Source organism: Opisthocomus hoazin, chromosome 1 (assembly GCF_030867145.1).
Source record: "Opisthocomus hoazin isolate bOpiHoa1 chromosome 1, bOpiHoa1.hap1, whole genome shotgun sequence".
NCBI classification, from domain to species: Eukaryota; Metazoa; Chordata; class Aves; order Opisthocomiformes; family Opisthocomidae; genus Opisthocomus; species Opisthocomus hoazin.
The window spans coordinates 4,981,555-4,996,971 of record NC_134414.1 but is presented as its reverse complement, the minus strand read 5'-3'; the positions used below and the strand labels follow the sequence as shown (position 1 = coordinate 4,996,971).

Below are 15,417 nucleotides of genomic sequence, written 5' to 3'. Positions count from 1 at the left end.
TTCTAGAGCTTACAAGTTCAGTATACTAAGTGCAGAGCAATCCTTTATGATAAACATAATTTGCATGTGAACAGGAAGACATCTAAAAATAGATGTTTTGAGAAGCCATCGGTCTCACCTCACCTCTTGGCTTAACAAATTCCAGGGCTCCCAAGCAGCCCCAAACCACCCCCAGATTACAAGGACTGTTCAGCCGTTATTACCGTGCAGATGTCTAAGCTCCAACAGCCAGCTCAGGGCCACGGGTGGAGAAATCACAACCCAAAAACCCTGAGAGAAATGGAGCAAATCACAGTTGGATTTCTGCCTGGACACCCAGGCCAGGACACAAGCGCTGCCTGTTTGCTGGGTATCAAACTGCAATAAGTTTGACTGACAGTTTAAAGACTCATCAACGAGATGCATGAATAATTAGTAGGTAGATTGGCACCAAAATTCCCACAATACTTGCAAAACATGATCACTGCTTTATCAGGCAACTGCCTACAAAACGTCACCTCCTTGACAGCATCAAGAAACTTCTTTATGGGTCTTCTTTGTACAAGAAAGGAGTTGGATAAAAAAAGAAAGACACATTATTTCTGAACATACGGGTCTTACCTTCTACCAAAAACCCTTTTTTGTCTCCAAAGAAAGGTCAAAGGGTTGGGTGACTCCTTCCTACATCAACAGCTGAGACACGCAGGAAATATTTTAATCCCAAGGAAAGCATTCATTACCTCTTGGAAAATAAAAAACCAAACAAACACCAAACCCGAAAAACACACACACAACAAAATCCGCCCAAATATCAGAGAGTGACCTCACCACCGTGGTAGATCCCTGTAAACAAGCCTGAGCCCTCCCTTCTCTCCATCTCAGAGGCAGGGTTTGGGCACCAGTAGCACCTCCAGTTTGCATAACCTGGGAAGCCCCCAGCCCCACCCTTGGCAGAGTGATGGAGAAGCACGGGGCACAGCGAGAGGAGCTGAGGCACGGCCCTGAACATATCCTCCTTTTACCACCATCCTCCAAGGTTTTGATCAGCAAAGAGCTCTGCAGTCAGCATATGGGTTTCGGATGGGGTCACACCCAAGGAACACCTTGGAAGGGCCGAGCCTGCCCCTTAACACCAGGTTTCTGCCCTCGTGTTAAGGTCCTAGCAAATTTAGCAGGACAGCAAGCCTAGGCACGAGCCTCAAATCCTCTCCAGGTTCTTAAGTGACCTGCTCCAGGATGTGACCTACTTCCCAACAACCTCATGGAGCACTCAGTGCATCACCATGACCTTCAGGTACCAAGACCCAACCGCTCACCACAGGGCTGTAGCCACCTCCATGTCTGAAAATCTAATACCTTTTATTTGTTTCGCAGCAGTTCTGCAGTAGGCGAGGCAACCGCGGACTTGATTTTAGGCTCAGGCAATTTGATTTATGATTAGGTGACTGTCAACTGAAGAGATTCATCAATACGAGCTAAGTGGCCCAAGATATAATCAATTAGAGTGGCTCAGAAGAACGCTTGGACATTGAAGGGTACAGCCAGTCCACTATATCTTTTTAAGTGCTGCACCCAAAATACCTATTAAAAGAAACCCTGGCCTTCACCTTGTGCTATTTGAGTCGGATGCAAGATGCTTTCCCTGAGCATCCTGTGCAAATGCGAGCCTGAAACTCTGCGCAGCTAAAAACAGCAGACGCTCAGAACATTTCTGCACTGTGCATCTAACCTCAGGCTGGGGGAGGGAGAAGTTTCATTTCAGCTCACCAAAGGGGGGGGAAGGGAAGCAAAATGCAGGGACGAGACATTTATAAAGAGATTATACAAGTCACGGAGAAGTTTTAAGAGAGTTTTAAGAGAAATGGCAGGATTCAAAAAAAAAAAAATCAAAAATTTAAAGGCAAGCTTGCACTTCAAGGGGAAAAATGCAGGAATAAAGCTGCGGGAGCACAGTACCACATGGTAAATCTGAAAGTGAAACAGATCCTTTTGTGAACTCCCAGCCAAGAGGAGCAGAAACTTACAGTCCATCACCTCCAAGTCCTCCGGGATCCAGCAGCCTGGACCCCAAGCACCAGGCGAAGCCTTGCAGAAAGCCCAGGTCTCGAGCAGCCGGCAACGCAGAGGATGTGGCGGTTAGAGAGTAGGAGGATTCGATTCTGTCATGACTAAGGAATTACGTGAAAACCAGTATGAGCTATTTCCAAGGAAAAGATTAGCCACCAGCAGGACCCTGCACAGATGGAGGAGCCTGGTGATGGAGCTGGTGCCCAGCTTTGTGCACCAGCCCAGGCCAGGTGCTGTTTGCCTCCCTCCTATCCCCATCCCACTCTATCCAGCAGGAAAAAAAAAAAATAAATAAATACTAGTCCACTTCAGCAATACCTGGATCAAGAGCCACAAAAAGAAAACCACGGTGCAAAAAAATATTCACAAAAGAAATGTTTCTCATAAAGCTGATCCTGCCCAAAGACCAGGCGGGCAAGAAAGACAGAGCTCAATCACAAGGTGTAATGGATTCAGTATGTGAAAACACGCGATGCCTCAAGATAGGCAGGAGCACGGAAAAATTTCCAGTTGCCACCCAAGAAGGTCCTTGCTTGAATACCCTTCAGGGGAACGCTCTGTACCTTGAAACCACTCCCTGGCAGAAATCTTACACAAATATTGAATTACATATAAAATTAAGGCTATTTTTTCAGGTTATTGAGCAACGACAGGCTAGTTAACCAAATATTCAGGCAGTTGTCCTGCCAGTATCTGCGGGTATTTCTGGAGGAAGCGGGGAGAACGCAGCGGTTAGCTAAAGAGGAAAAAGCAGCAAAGCCAAACACCAGCGTGCAGCTTTTTCTTTTTTTTTTTTTTCTGAAAGTCAAGACAGGCATTAAAGTAGCTGTATCTAATCACTGTTTATAGAGGGGCTGGCAGGCAAAGGCAACTGCTATAAACAGCCTTTTAAATCCCCTTTCCCAGCACCATGCTTAGAATATCCCTACAAAGCTCTGTTAAAACACCGGCAGCATACTCAGGGGGGAAACAGTGGAAAAACCAGCAGTGAGCAGAGCTGGAAGGGCAATATCTTGCTTGGGGAAGAAGGGAAAGGGAATGCAGTGCCTGGGTCCCACTCACACACCGCTACTGCACCCCTGCAAGACCCTCCTGGACCTCTGGCTGGGCCAAGTTTTTCATCTCCATGGGGTTTTAACATGGTTAAGGTTTAGCTCGTTGGTGTGACACTGCCCTCTCCTGAGCAGAAGGGACGTCTCAGCTTCACACCCAGCTCGGTAACAATGATTTTGGGGAGCAAACACCCTACGGCAAGGGGAGAAGACAAGAGACACCACTCACCCCACAACAGCTTCAGCCAGCACCAGCAAAGTTCAAAGCAGCTACAGCCTCCTCGTACCAACAGCGCTTGTTACTCTTCTGCACAAGAGTGGACAATCAGAGCCACCTCTTCCCCCACCATTTGGTCTCCTTAAAGCATAACCATCAGCTGCTGCAGCCTGACGAAGCCGCTTTATGGCCACAGCCAAGTGGCTGCCAGGTGGATCCCCTCACATCATCTCCTTACCAGCAAGTAGGTGCAAAGCATCTCATTAAAGGTCTTTCGGACAGGAGAACAGCCCCTCCTGTCTTCTCAAGAAAAAGGAGTTCCAAACCAGCATTGCAGCCTCCGGGGAAAGTGTGTTCCTACGCCCCGTGTTTGTAGGAGAGCTGCTCTCAGGAGGAGCCCTAAGCTCCTCCATCCAACCCCCTTCATGTCAGCGATAACCACGCCTTCACGCACAAGCCCACAGCTGCAAGGTAGCAACGCCATGAATATTTCAAAAGTGCAACCGTACCCTTTTATCTTCACCCTGGGGAAGACTCACAGAGCAAGTTACAGGACAATATTCCCCACAGGTGTGTCTGTTAAAAGGGGACCCAGGTCTAACTTCCACCACCTGCGAGCATCAGAGTGCCTCTAAGCAAACAACGGCGCGAATGAGCCATCTGCTACCGGCATCTCCACCTCGACGTACACCACCATGTGCAACTACGAGTTAGTGTAACCCACATGTTAAATAGAAAACCAAAACAAAAAAACCTAGATATACTGATTTTGGCATTGAGCGGTGTGAAACGCTATGGCGATTTTAATGTGGTGATTTCAGATCAAATATGCATGGCAGTTTATGGATAAAAGCGTAAAAAATAGTCCCTGGCCCTTGCAGCGGGCTCAGTGTCTCGTTATGATCTTCCAGGTTTGTAAAAGCAATTTGTTGCCTTGCAAAAATTAAACCCCTTATCATTAATTCCAAGCCAGCAGTTTCTGAATCTACAGCCCGACGCCAAATAAGTTGATCCGACCAGAACTCATTTTCTTCACGCGGCTCATTGTCGACGCGCAAGGCAAACATCAGTCACGCTTCGCCTTCGAGTGCAGAATTCATCGCGGGGAGGAGTGTAACGTGCAGAACATGCTTACTTAATAGAAAAAGTACAGCTTGACAGAGACACCCACTCTAAAATTAACTCTGCCTCAAAGCAGAGCTTATGTTTGCCTCTGAAGAAGCACTTTTTAAGTCACAGAGAAATATTCTGCAGCTAAATATTGCTGGGATACTGGTGTGAAGATGCTTTGAGCCTTGACGGAGGAAAATATGTTAAAATAGCAGGCTTTAAGGCTTCGGGATGCAGCACTGCTCAGGTGGATAGAGGCTGTGTAATGTATTAAAGGACTGCTTTCCGTAGCAGTCTGATGGCTGGTGAACGTAGCCGTGCCAGGCAAAAATGCAAGGCAGGAAATCCATCTACTTCAGCTTTTCCTCAGCCACACCTGCCAAGTGCAAGCTAGCGATGTATAAGAAGGCAAGAAGGTAGAAGGCGTTTATCCCTCATCACCGTGTGAGCCAAACCCCCCAGAAAAAGCCCTTTAAGAATAAGCACCGGTCCAACTTTTTGCTCGCTAATAAGCAACAGCCTAAATTTCCCGGCAGCTGGGAGCAGCCCAAGGAGAACGCGGCATCCGAACGGCACGGTCGGGTTTAGCGTTCTCCATGCACGGTGTAACTTTCCAACGGAGGAAAGCCTGTGGGGGCTTACAGAGGGAGCGCTCGTTTTCCTTCATACAGGGACAAAGAGCCAGCAAAGAGAACCATAATTCGATTTTTTTTTCATTTCGCGTGCGGCACGGTCATGACTATTCCGATCATCTATCCGTAATCCCTTTCCAGCCCCAAAATAACCCTTAAGCCAACGCGATTACAAGTAATAACAGTGGATACAGAGACCCACCCCTAAAAACCCCAAAGCATGGCGAGATGGACAAAGCCAGCTTTTCTTTCTGGCTGAAGAATCCCCATTTCCATCTCGCCAGGGTGAAATTTCGCAGCTCCGACATCAGGAATTGCTACAGCAGACCTTTTCCAGAGGAAAGCTCGCATTTCGACTGCAACTCCTCAACGCCCAGTTTCCTAGGCGGTGAACACGCAAGGCTTGCGAGTCAGCTTCAATAAAACAGCAATGAGAGATTTGGGGTTTTTTCTTTCCTTCCTCTCTTTCCTGAATATACTAATTTTTCAGAGCAATTCCTTTGCCGAGCATCAAGATAAAATAATACCCTCTACATCTACCCTCTTCCACCCTCTCAGTGCTGGAGAGAAATTTAGGGTCCTTAACACAGGGCTTTGCTCCGGGAGGTGGAGGGGGATGTCCCCAAGAGCCATCCAGGACATCCCTATCGCATCCTCAGAGGGTGCTAGGAGGGCTCGGGGTGCTGGACGGACACGGGGTGCTCCTCCAGCTGGACAAGCAGCAATAAATCCTTCTTAGGATTTTGCTGCCTCAGGATTTTACGGCGCCGGACAGCCCTGGGGCCGCGGGACACTGCAGATGCCATTATTTTGAGCCCAGTGTATAAAAATGAAGCGTTACCTGTCAAGCAAGTAGAGGCTAAAGGAGAAAAGGGGGGGGGGGGGGGGCCAGATCCACACCCTGGCAACTGGGGGGGTCATGGAGACCCGAGAGGGTAGCCCGGGACCTGTCCCCAGGTGGGTGCCCACCCACGTCCCTCTCCATGGGTGCCGACCATGTCCTCACGCCAACTTTGCTTGGGATGCTCCCGGCCAGGTGAGCCACTCATGGAGGGGGGGGGGGCACACACCATTTTCGGGGGGCACAGAGTCCAAAGAAACACCTTTTGGGGAAAAGAAACACCTTTTTGGAGGACGCAGCACCTTTTGGGGGTCAAACCCGGCATGCCTGTCACACACCCAACACCCCCTCCCCCCGCTCAGCATCATCCCCCACCCCCCAGCCCGGGGGCACCCTGCACCCCCCTCGCCGGGCGGGGAAGGGGGGGGGGGGTAGGATGGAAAAGGCCACCCCATTCTCCCAGTCCAACCAGTCCAACCCTTTACCTGCTGCCGCTGGGAGATCCTCCAGGTCTCTAAGCCCCGCGGGAGGAGGGGGACCCCTTGCCCCCGCCGAGCGATGCCCTCCCCGGCCCCTGGCAGCGGGTGGGACGGGGGCAGCGGAGGGCCGGGAAGGAGGGATGGATAGAGGGAGGGAGGGAGGGATGGACGGATGGAAGGAGGGAGGGATGGAGGTGGCACCACCGAGTCCCCGTCCCCGCAACCCGGCGCGGCTCAGCTCGGCTCCGCCGCCCGCTCCTGGGAGCGGGGCGGGGGCTGGAGCGGGCGGCTCCGCCCCGGACAGCGGCGGGAGGAGGAAGAAGAAGAGGAGGAGGAGGAGGAGGAGGCAGGCTGCTCCCAAAGGCTTGTATCCTCTTTTTTTAGGGTGTCCCGGAGGGGATGCACCGGGCTGCGGGCAAACCTGGGGTGCCCCAAGGGTGCGGGTTTGGGGGTTCCCCTGCCAAGGGAAAGGATTGGGGCACCCCTGCCAAGGGAAAAGCCTTGCCCCCCGCCATGGTGCTGCCCCAGACCTCGGCTCTGGGGGACCCGAGGGGCTGGGAAAGCCGCGGGGTGCTTGGCGTTACACCGTGGAGTTTAGAAACGCCAGAGCCCCAGAAGGGCTTCGTCGCACATCTTCATCGCGCGTTGCCTCCGTCTTCCTCCTCTGAACCAGGATGGCTGGAACCTGTCCACCCCAGGGAGCAACACACACGCATGAGGTGTGGCTAAAATAAAAAGCTAACCTGGAAAACCTCCATAGGTTAGAGCAAATATACGGCCCTATACGCCCCAGGCTGCTGTTAACTGGGCACCAGTAAATCCCCGCTTGGCAGCAGCGAGCAGAATGGTCATGAGGACCATGAGGACAAGGGGCAACGGGCACAAACTGAAGCAGAGGAAGTGCCAGCTGAACATGAGGAAGAACTTCTTCCCTCTGAGGGTGACGGAGCACTGGGCCAGGCTGCCCAGGGAGGTTGTGGAGTCTCCTTCTCTGGAGATATTCAAGACCCGCCTGGACAAGGTCCTCTACAACCTACTGTAGGTGACCCTGCTTTGGAAGGGGGGTTGGACTAGATGACCCACAGAAGTCCCTTCCAACCCCTACCATTCTGTGATTCTGTGAGGGAAAATACATCATTCATATTTCTATTTCTCAGGTGTTTATATGGAAGGCATTCGTGACTCAAAGCCTGCTGGGAGGGATGCTTTGCCCAGCAGGGTGTTCCCACCTGGGTGGATGAAAAGAGTCAGGTACAGGTTTGGATTTTCCAGCCTCCTGATTTCTCCTGCTCCTGTAAATGTGGCCTTTCCAACCCACCCATCATTTATTTTTCCACCTGCTTTCATCACCTGCACTTGGTCCTATATTAGATCCTGATCTACCAAGCATGTAGGTGCACCATGGACCTCACCTACATGCTATGGGCATCCTAGTGCAGGGTCCTCAACTTGTAGCAGTTTGGGGAAAACATGAATGTTTTGAGGTGTCTATACTCACTCAGGTCTTGTTTTCTGCATGCTGCAACAGCACGGGTGAATCAGGGTGAGAAGGATATCCAGGGCCACCCAGCGTCCTTGGGTGCGCATTTTTTGCCCTTCTTGACGCAAGGTGGCAAAATGCTCACCCGAGAGCAACAGACCCCTTTATTTCTGCAAATTGGCCATTTTCCACCCGTTTGGCCCACGCTCGGAGCCAGCCCTGGAGGCGTGCGTAGTCTAAGGGTGCAAAAGAAGGGGATGTGCTGTCAAAATAACAAGCAAGCGCGAGACAGATGCCAGGTTCGTCTTTACCGAGACAGACAAAGCCGATAGCTCGCTAGCAACTGCCTCTCTTTTCCGAAGAGGCGTAGAAATAACCCAAGAAGCTGCACCCACCCGCAGGGAAACCTCGCCTACAGGGAGGGACCGGAGGCGAAAAATCAGCAGATGAAGTCTGATCCAACGCGACGATCCCCAGCCCCAGCAGAAGAGACGCAGGGCTGCGTTACAGGCAGCGTTGCAGGCAGCGTTGCAGGCAGCGAGGGCTTTTCCTTGCAGTACCGCTGACGGCAGGCGTTTCAAAATCAGAAGTCCCTCAGAGCTGTGATTATCTGAAAACCTGACGAAAAAATATCCCGTGGGATCATTTTATTCGCTGCCTGGTTGCTGGGTGGACGTGGGGGAGGGTACGGGACAGACGCAGGTATTTTGAGGCACATAACAAAGTTGTGACTGCAGGTCCGTGTGGCTTTGCCAGAGTTTAAACACAGGGAACGAAATTTTACGTGCTTGGGTGTCTGCCTAGGGATGGTCTCCTCCTAATTTCAGCAGGAATAGTTCAGCTATTTGTAAGATCAAGGGAAAAAAATTTTCTTCTGGCACTGGGAGAAAATATTCTTCTAACTCGTCAGGTTCCAGAAACATTGCAGCTGCTCCTAACGTCAGCCAGTAATTTGCTTTTTACCACCCATTCGCTGAGTGAAATGCCTCCGAAAGGAATCGGAGTTTGCACATTTTCGGCATATTTCTCCGACTTGGCCGGTCGAATCCGACACAGACCTCCGCGGAGGATGCGGGGCTGGGGAAGGTTTCCTTTGCAAGCCACCTCCAAGCAGCAGTGAAGAGAGGAATGAAGAGCAGAAGGACCGTCTTTCCCTGCTGCTAGCAGCACTTCGGCTGCTAAAAGCCACGCAATGTCAAAAAAAAAAAAAAAAAAAATCACAGAGCAGACAACGGAAGGAAATTTCATGTGAATTTTGAGACAGCTTCTAGGAAAATAGAGGCAATTCTGGATTGGGAAAGTTGTTTTCAGATTAAAAACTTGCTTATCCCATGCTTAGAGCCTTGAATGCTCAAAGCTGTTTTAAATCTCTCCTTTCGGCATGGCTAGGATTTCTGCTGTGCTCGTTCCTTGCTATATATCCCCAGCCACATTCATTTCAAAACAACACACCTATAAAACCCTCGTTAAACGCTTTTTGACTCCAGCGACACTCACAGTGCATGATCACTTTTTAAGCTGCTGCCTTAACGCTTTAAATCAGGGGCGAGCTTCAGGCGTAGGCAGATTTCACACCACATCCTGAAAGCGTCTCGTTAAACGCTTATGGAAGGGAAAAATTGGTCCAGAAGGGAAATTTTTGTTTTCTGGCAGGGAAATTCGAGACTGGAGATCTGGCGACGCAGAAGGGCATCACGTGCAAAGTCTTAGAGGAGATGGCACTTCGGTATCTTGGATGGGGGGACAGTGAAGGAGATGCTGCAGTTTCCTGCACGAGTGGCAACAACGGGAAGGGGGTGAACAGTCCTTTACCACAGCATCGCCCTCCTCCAATAACAAGTGGGGTTTCCTCCCCTCTGTAGGTAGAGGAAAATCCTCTTTTCCTCCTTCCAGGCTCATGGGAGGGAAGTCTTTACGTGAGAAATGCTTGCCTGAGCCCTTCTGGGGCGGACCTGCTGGAGACCATGTCAGTGGAGAGGGACCTGGGTGTCCTGGTGGACAACAAGTTGACCATGAGCCAGCAGCGTGCCCTGGTTGCCAAGAAGGCCAATGGGATCCTGGGGTGCATTAGGAGGAGTGTGGCCAGCAGGTCGAGGGAGGTTCTCCTCCCCCTCTACTCTGCCCTGTTGAGGCCCCCTCTGCAGTACTGCATCCAGTGCTGGGCTCCCCAGTTCAAGATCTCTGAGGACCTACTGGAGAGTCCAGCGCAGGGCTAAGAGGATGGTCAGGGGACTGGAGCATCTCTCCTACGAGGAGAGGCTGAGGGAGCTGGGCTTGTTTAGCCTGGAGAAGAGAAGGCTGAGAGGGGACCTTAGAAATGCCTCTAAATCTCTTCAGGGTGGGGGTCAGGAGGATGGGGCCAGACTCTTTCCAGTGGTGCCCAGCGACAGGACAAGGGGCAATGGGCACAAACTGAAGCCAAGGAAGTTCCGTCTGAACATGAGGAAGAACTTCTTCCCTCTGAGGGTGACGGAGCCCTGGCCCAGGCTGCCCAGAGGGGCTGTGGAGTCTTCTTCTCTGGAGATATTCAAGACCCAGCTGGACGTGGTCCTGTGCAGCCTGCTCTGGGTGACCCTGCTTCGGCAGGGGGTTGGGCTGGGTGACCCACAGAGGTCCCTTCCAACCCTCACTGTTCTGGGATTCTGTGTGATCATTTTTGGTGTCTTGTTCCTCCCCAATATCAGAGCATCTTTGGATGTTTTTTTTTTTTGCGTTTGCTGCTGTGGTCAGGGGTGGGAAGATAAGCGTAGGAAGATCTGGGAAACAAGACAGGGTATAGTGAAAGCACAGCAGATTCCTCCATGGCTGGCTCTTTGGGGAAGAGCAAGGAACATCTGGTTAATTGACGATGTAACCAATGCCACATCTGGATGGAGGGCACTGAACAAGGCTTGGAAAGTTGCGATACTGTCTCCATTTTGTAGCCGAAGAAAATGAAGCATGAAAAAAGCAAGGCCAAACGCACCTAGAAGATGTCTGGCAGGAAGCGAGCCAAGACATCTGTCTGTCTGTCTGTCTGCCTGCCTGTGCTCGGCGTCGAGGCCACCCTGTAGCCCACAGCATCCGACCAGCCCTGGGCAAGGGGAAGGAAGCGTGGTAAGGGACACGCTATTGTTTTGCCCGTGCAAATACTCGGGGAATGCAGGGCAAACAGGAGGGAGATCTGCGCTTTCCTGTGTTTGTGCTGCGAATATTTTCACTAAGGTGCTTTTTCCTAGCTCTTTCTCCGAGGTCTTTGTGCCTTTAATAAGCGTAAGGAGGGTGTCGATTGCAAGCGTCCCCTTAGGCACAATTATTTTACCATAATAACATGTAGAGGGAGAACTTACAGAGCTATTTTGCTATTACATCCTCTGTTTTTCAACCTCTCCTTCACTTCTTTCTTTCTCATCGGTCTGCCCCGACAAGCCCGTGCGAAGTATCCATCCCTGCAGCAGGAGCTGTGGTGGGCTTGTGAGCCCCGAAGAGATCACCGAGGGAGAATATGTGAATGTTTGATGTTACCCAGCAACTAGAGGAGAAGATATCGTTTGTCCGCTAAGTCAGGAAACACTCTGCCTGTTTGCACAATAGCTGTGTTTGCCTGCTCTGCGGTAGGTTAACCAGCAGCCCCGCAACCCTTTCGGGAGGTAAGATGAATGTACTTTAATGGGAGGAAAGTCACCGGCATGGATTATCGCTGCAGGTAAATCAGGTCCCAGCCACCCTCACTCTCCCATAATTACTGCACTGAAGTCTTCCAACATGGGGGAGAAACTGTGACCGTATCGATGGTCACAGAATCACAGAATCACAGAATATTAGGGGTTGGAAGAGACCTCTGTGGGTCATCTAGTCCAACCCTCCTGCCGAAGCAGGGTCACAAACAGTTGTGCAAAAAACAAACAAATAAAAAGGAAAAAAAAAAAACCAGACTAATTTTGTCCTGGCACAGTCTGGAAGAGAGAATTACAGTCAGTGCCCTACTTCCCTTCCCCACCGTCAGAATAAAATACTTTGTGGCATGACATCAGTACAAAATTAGCCCTGAGCACATCTTCACGTAGACCGAGCGGCGGGAAGTCAACAACAAAGTCAACTGAGAAGACAAACAAGATTTTTTTTTTTAGCTGTTAGGAGAAACAACCGCGGAAAGTGATGAACAGAGCAGAAGTCTCCCCATTTGATGTCTTTATTGCAAACTAGGTGCTCCTCCACTGCAAGGATGGTATTTAAATATAGGTTGGTTTATATAAACAAATGCAGAATATGACATAAGGTGTATTATCAGGTCGGTCACACAAGGTGTTTCCTCTTCTTTCACATCTCAAAGGTGCAGTCAAGCCCTTGAACAAGGCAAGTGGAGTAGACCTGGACAAAGGTTAATCAGCGTTTGATCATGCCGTTGGCTATCACAGCCCCATCTCCCCGCGCAGCCAGCTTCTCCACCACTGCCCTCCAAATCAATTCCTTAGGAGCAAAGTATGAACTTTCCAAGCAAGTGACTCTGTAAACTCAGAGGAGTGGTCAGGCATGGGACCAGGCTGCCCAGGGAAGTAATGGCATCACTGTCCCTGGAGGTGTTAAAAAAACCTGTAGATATGGCACTTCAGGACGTGATTTAGCAGGCATGGTGGTGTTGGGGTGACGGTTGGACTTGATGATCTTAAAGGTCTTTTCCAACCTTAATAAATCAATGATTCTAAGAAGAGATTGAGGATAAAGCTGGCAAGGTCCATACAGCAAGCTGCAGGAAGCATCAATTGTCTTCAGATGTGCAAAGAGGCAACGCAAGGATGGAGGAGGGGGAGAGGCTGGTTGTCAAAAGATGAGAAGATCTGGAGGACCCAGGAGGAGTCTTTGTGGTGATGGTGGTCTAAGGTGAGGGATGTCTGTCTCCATCAAGGTGTCTCAGGACGAAGAGCACCCTGTGCCCTCCTTTCCACCTGAAGCCCTATAGGACGTTGCCCTGTAGCAATGTTTTATGCAAACAGCTCCTGGACTGGCACCACAGCCCTTCAAAGGGCTTGGCTGGAGAAACATGGGTCTGATCAGTCTATTCACAGCCTCCTGGATGGAGGTGAGGTGGGAAGTGGTGTAAGATCTTGTGCACACATCTTAATTGACAAGGACAGCCATTCCTGCAAAGGGTATCCACAGCTGAGTTGGTGGCAAATCTCCATCCCATATCCAAAGCTTTTGACCTTCTATTTGTTGGCATTTTTTCCCAAGTTAAGTACACAATTGGAAGCCATCTATAACCCTCACCTCTTGCTCTCAGTATGAAGCTTAGGATAAACGCAGGTCTACTACAGGGGAAAAAAAAATAGACGTGCATTAGTACAAAATCCCATATTGCCCCACAGATTTGCCTTCATTACCAAAGGTCTACGAGTGCTGGAGACATTCATGGCTGTGTTCAATTAGTAAGGCAGTAAAACAGATATCTGGATGGAAGTCTGGACTAGTGGCTCCCCTTCCAGCTTGGCTGAGGGACAGGTAGTTAGACCAGACGTCTCACTGCCCATCTGCCTATGGTCTGCAGCTGGCCTTGCTCACGAAACATATCCCTGTTGACTACAGCCACACGTTGTTAGCAGAAAGAGTACATCTGGTGTCAGCATGAAGATGTTTGAAGGAGGGGAGGCATCTTCTCCAGTGGCTGGAAAACCAAAGTGACTGAGCACGCTGACCCAGACAGCAGCACTCGTCGCTGGGATGCAGCGTGTGGCATTCCCAAGACCCATTTGTGCATCCTCTTGGTACCAAGGAGCAGATTCCATCTCATTTCCTCCCCTCTAGCCACACAAACCAGCATCACACAGATGATAATTGTATGGATGAGAAAGGTCTTTGGTCCTGCTACTCCAGTCTTGGTGCTCAAGGGTCAGGACAACACAGCCAGACCACTCCAAGATGGTTATACACCCCGTCATATACGAAAAGAGTTTCATTAAGAGCATAATGAAGCTCTTTGGTCCTAGAAGAGAACATCTAGGCATCACCAAGGGCCCTTTTCCTTCCTTTTCTAAAGCCATTAAACCAGTATCCTGCTAATTATCTGGTGATTCCCTGAATGAAGGTAGTTTAAGGGAGGAAAATCCAATCCAGAATATATAATTGGTGGCAAACAAGACAATTTCACACCTGCAACTCATTTTTTGAAAAATGCATTTAGCTGTAGGTGGGAATAGCTATCCACCCACTGCCAGACTGTGTTCAGATATATTGTGAGAACTTCAGGACACATAGGTAAAGCCATCTCTGAACTAATGAGTCAAAATGACTGTGTTTAACGGCATTTTCTAGATCATAGATGTGGTCCACTTAATAAAAAAATGTGGCTGAAATAGCAAGGAAAGAAATTTATTTGTCATCACGTGAAGCAAGCTTTCCATGTGCTTGCGAGAAGGAGATTTACCAAAGCTGCCTCTGATACCATCTGGCCCGAAGAGTCAGGATGAGTAGGAAGGCCAAACCTTGCTTGCATCGAACTCACGGTGGGTTTTTTTGGAGAAGCTCCCATCATATCCACCCTGGAAAGCAAACCCCAGCATCCTCCCAAGAGCTGCTCGGCAGCTTCCCTGGGTAAGCAGGGCTGCATTGTTTCCTTCTGCTCCCTGCCCGCCCAGCCCTTCTTTTCTTTTAACCAAAACATTAATCAGAGGCTTTTTGATGATGCCTTTGTTCTGTGCCTGCACATCACCGAGCACAGGAAGGTCTGGCCTCACCACGTATGTTCCTGGTGCCAACACAGAGATCTATCTTTATTGACAAAAACGATCTCCAATACATCTCGCTCCAGGAGGACTTTCACCTGCTCCAGCCCGTGCAAGGCTTCAGCCACATTAATATGACTTTGGAGGTGATGTTTATACAGAAACACAGATAGGCACACAATCAAACCCTTCATAGATGTGCGCTGGTCCAGTTAATATTAAACAACACCTTCGGGGGATATCTCTCCATTGCTCCAGACCGAGAGGAACCCGCCACATTCTTCTCATAGCTTCCTTGCAGGTAGCTGAAATAAAATCTCTTGCGAGCGGCTCTGCCACAGACCTGACCTGTATCCCTGAACAAAGCTTCTCTTATTCAGCAAGGCAAAGGGGAACATCGGTTTTCTGATTATCTCCATCCTGGCGTTTTCTCGGATGGGGACGCAGGGTTTGAAGGTCTCTGTTCGGTGACCCCGTAACAGGGGCTTTATCTGCAGGCTGGGATGAAAGCCCCATCACAGCCTCTGGCTAAGTCTGTCTGTGATGGAGCGTGTTTGCACAAACAATACCGAAATTAAACCCCAAGAGTTCAAAACCTCCTTGTCTGAAAAACACTATGTGAATCCATTTTCGTCCCTTTCTGATAAAGAGGCAACGTGTTTTCTTTCTGTTACAATATCATGTGGTTCTCCATGATGCTGTTCTGGTGTTTTATATACATTTAATCTGTAAATTGCTTTTTGATCAGTGAAATACAGCGTGTCTGGGGTGCATCTGAGTTCAGTTGCACAAGCCTCAGTAACTATGCACAAACACACTCCTCTACTAAAGTCAGATTGGCATTTTGGGGCATATCTGACCC

The 15,417-nt window shown here is 49.9% G+C and overlaps 1 protein-coding gene across 3 annotated transcripts in view; it reads right to left on the bottom strand.

Moving 5' to 3' along the window:
- Nucleotides 1–6,671, bottom strand: part of GDPD5 (glycerophosphodiester phosphodiesterase domain containing 5) — a 191,619-nt gene extending 184,948 nt beyond the window's left edge. For 2 of the 3 annotated variants that reach the window (XM_075415515.1, XM_075415533.1), the window contains exon 1: nucleotides 6,384–6,671. The gene's annotated coding sequence lies outside the window, so the exon portion shown is untranslated. Of the gene's footprint in view, nucleotides 1–3,327; nucleotides 3,352–6,383 lie in introns of those variants that run through there. The other variant, XM_075415522.1, reaches the window with a different exon arrangement.
- Between the last annotated feature and the right edge of the window lie 8,746 nt (nucleotides 6,672–15,417).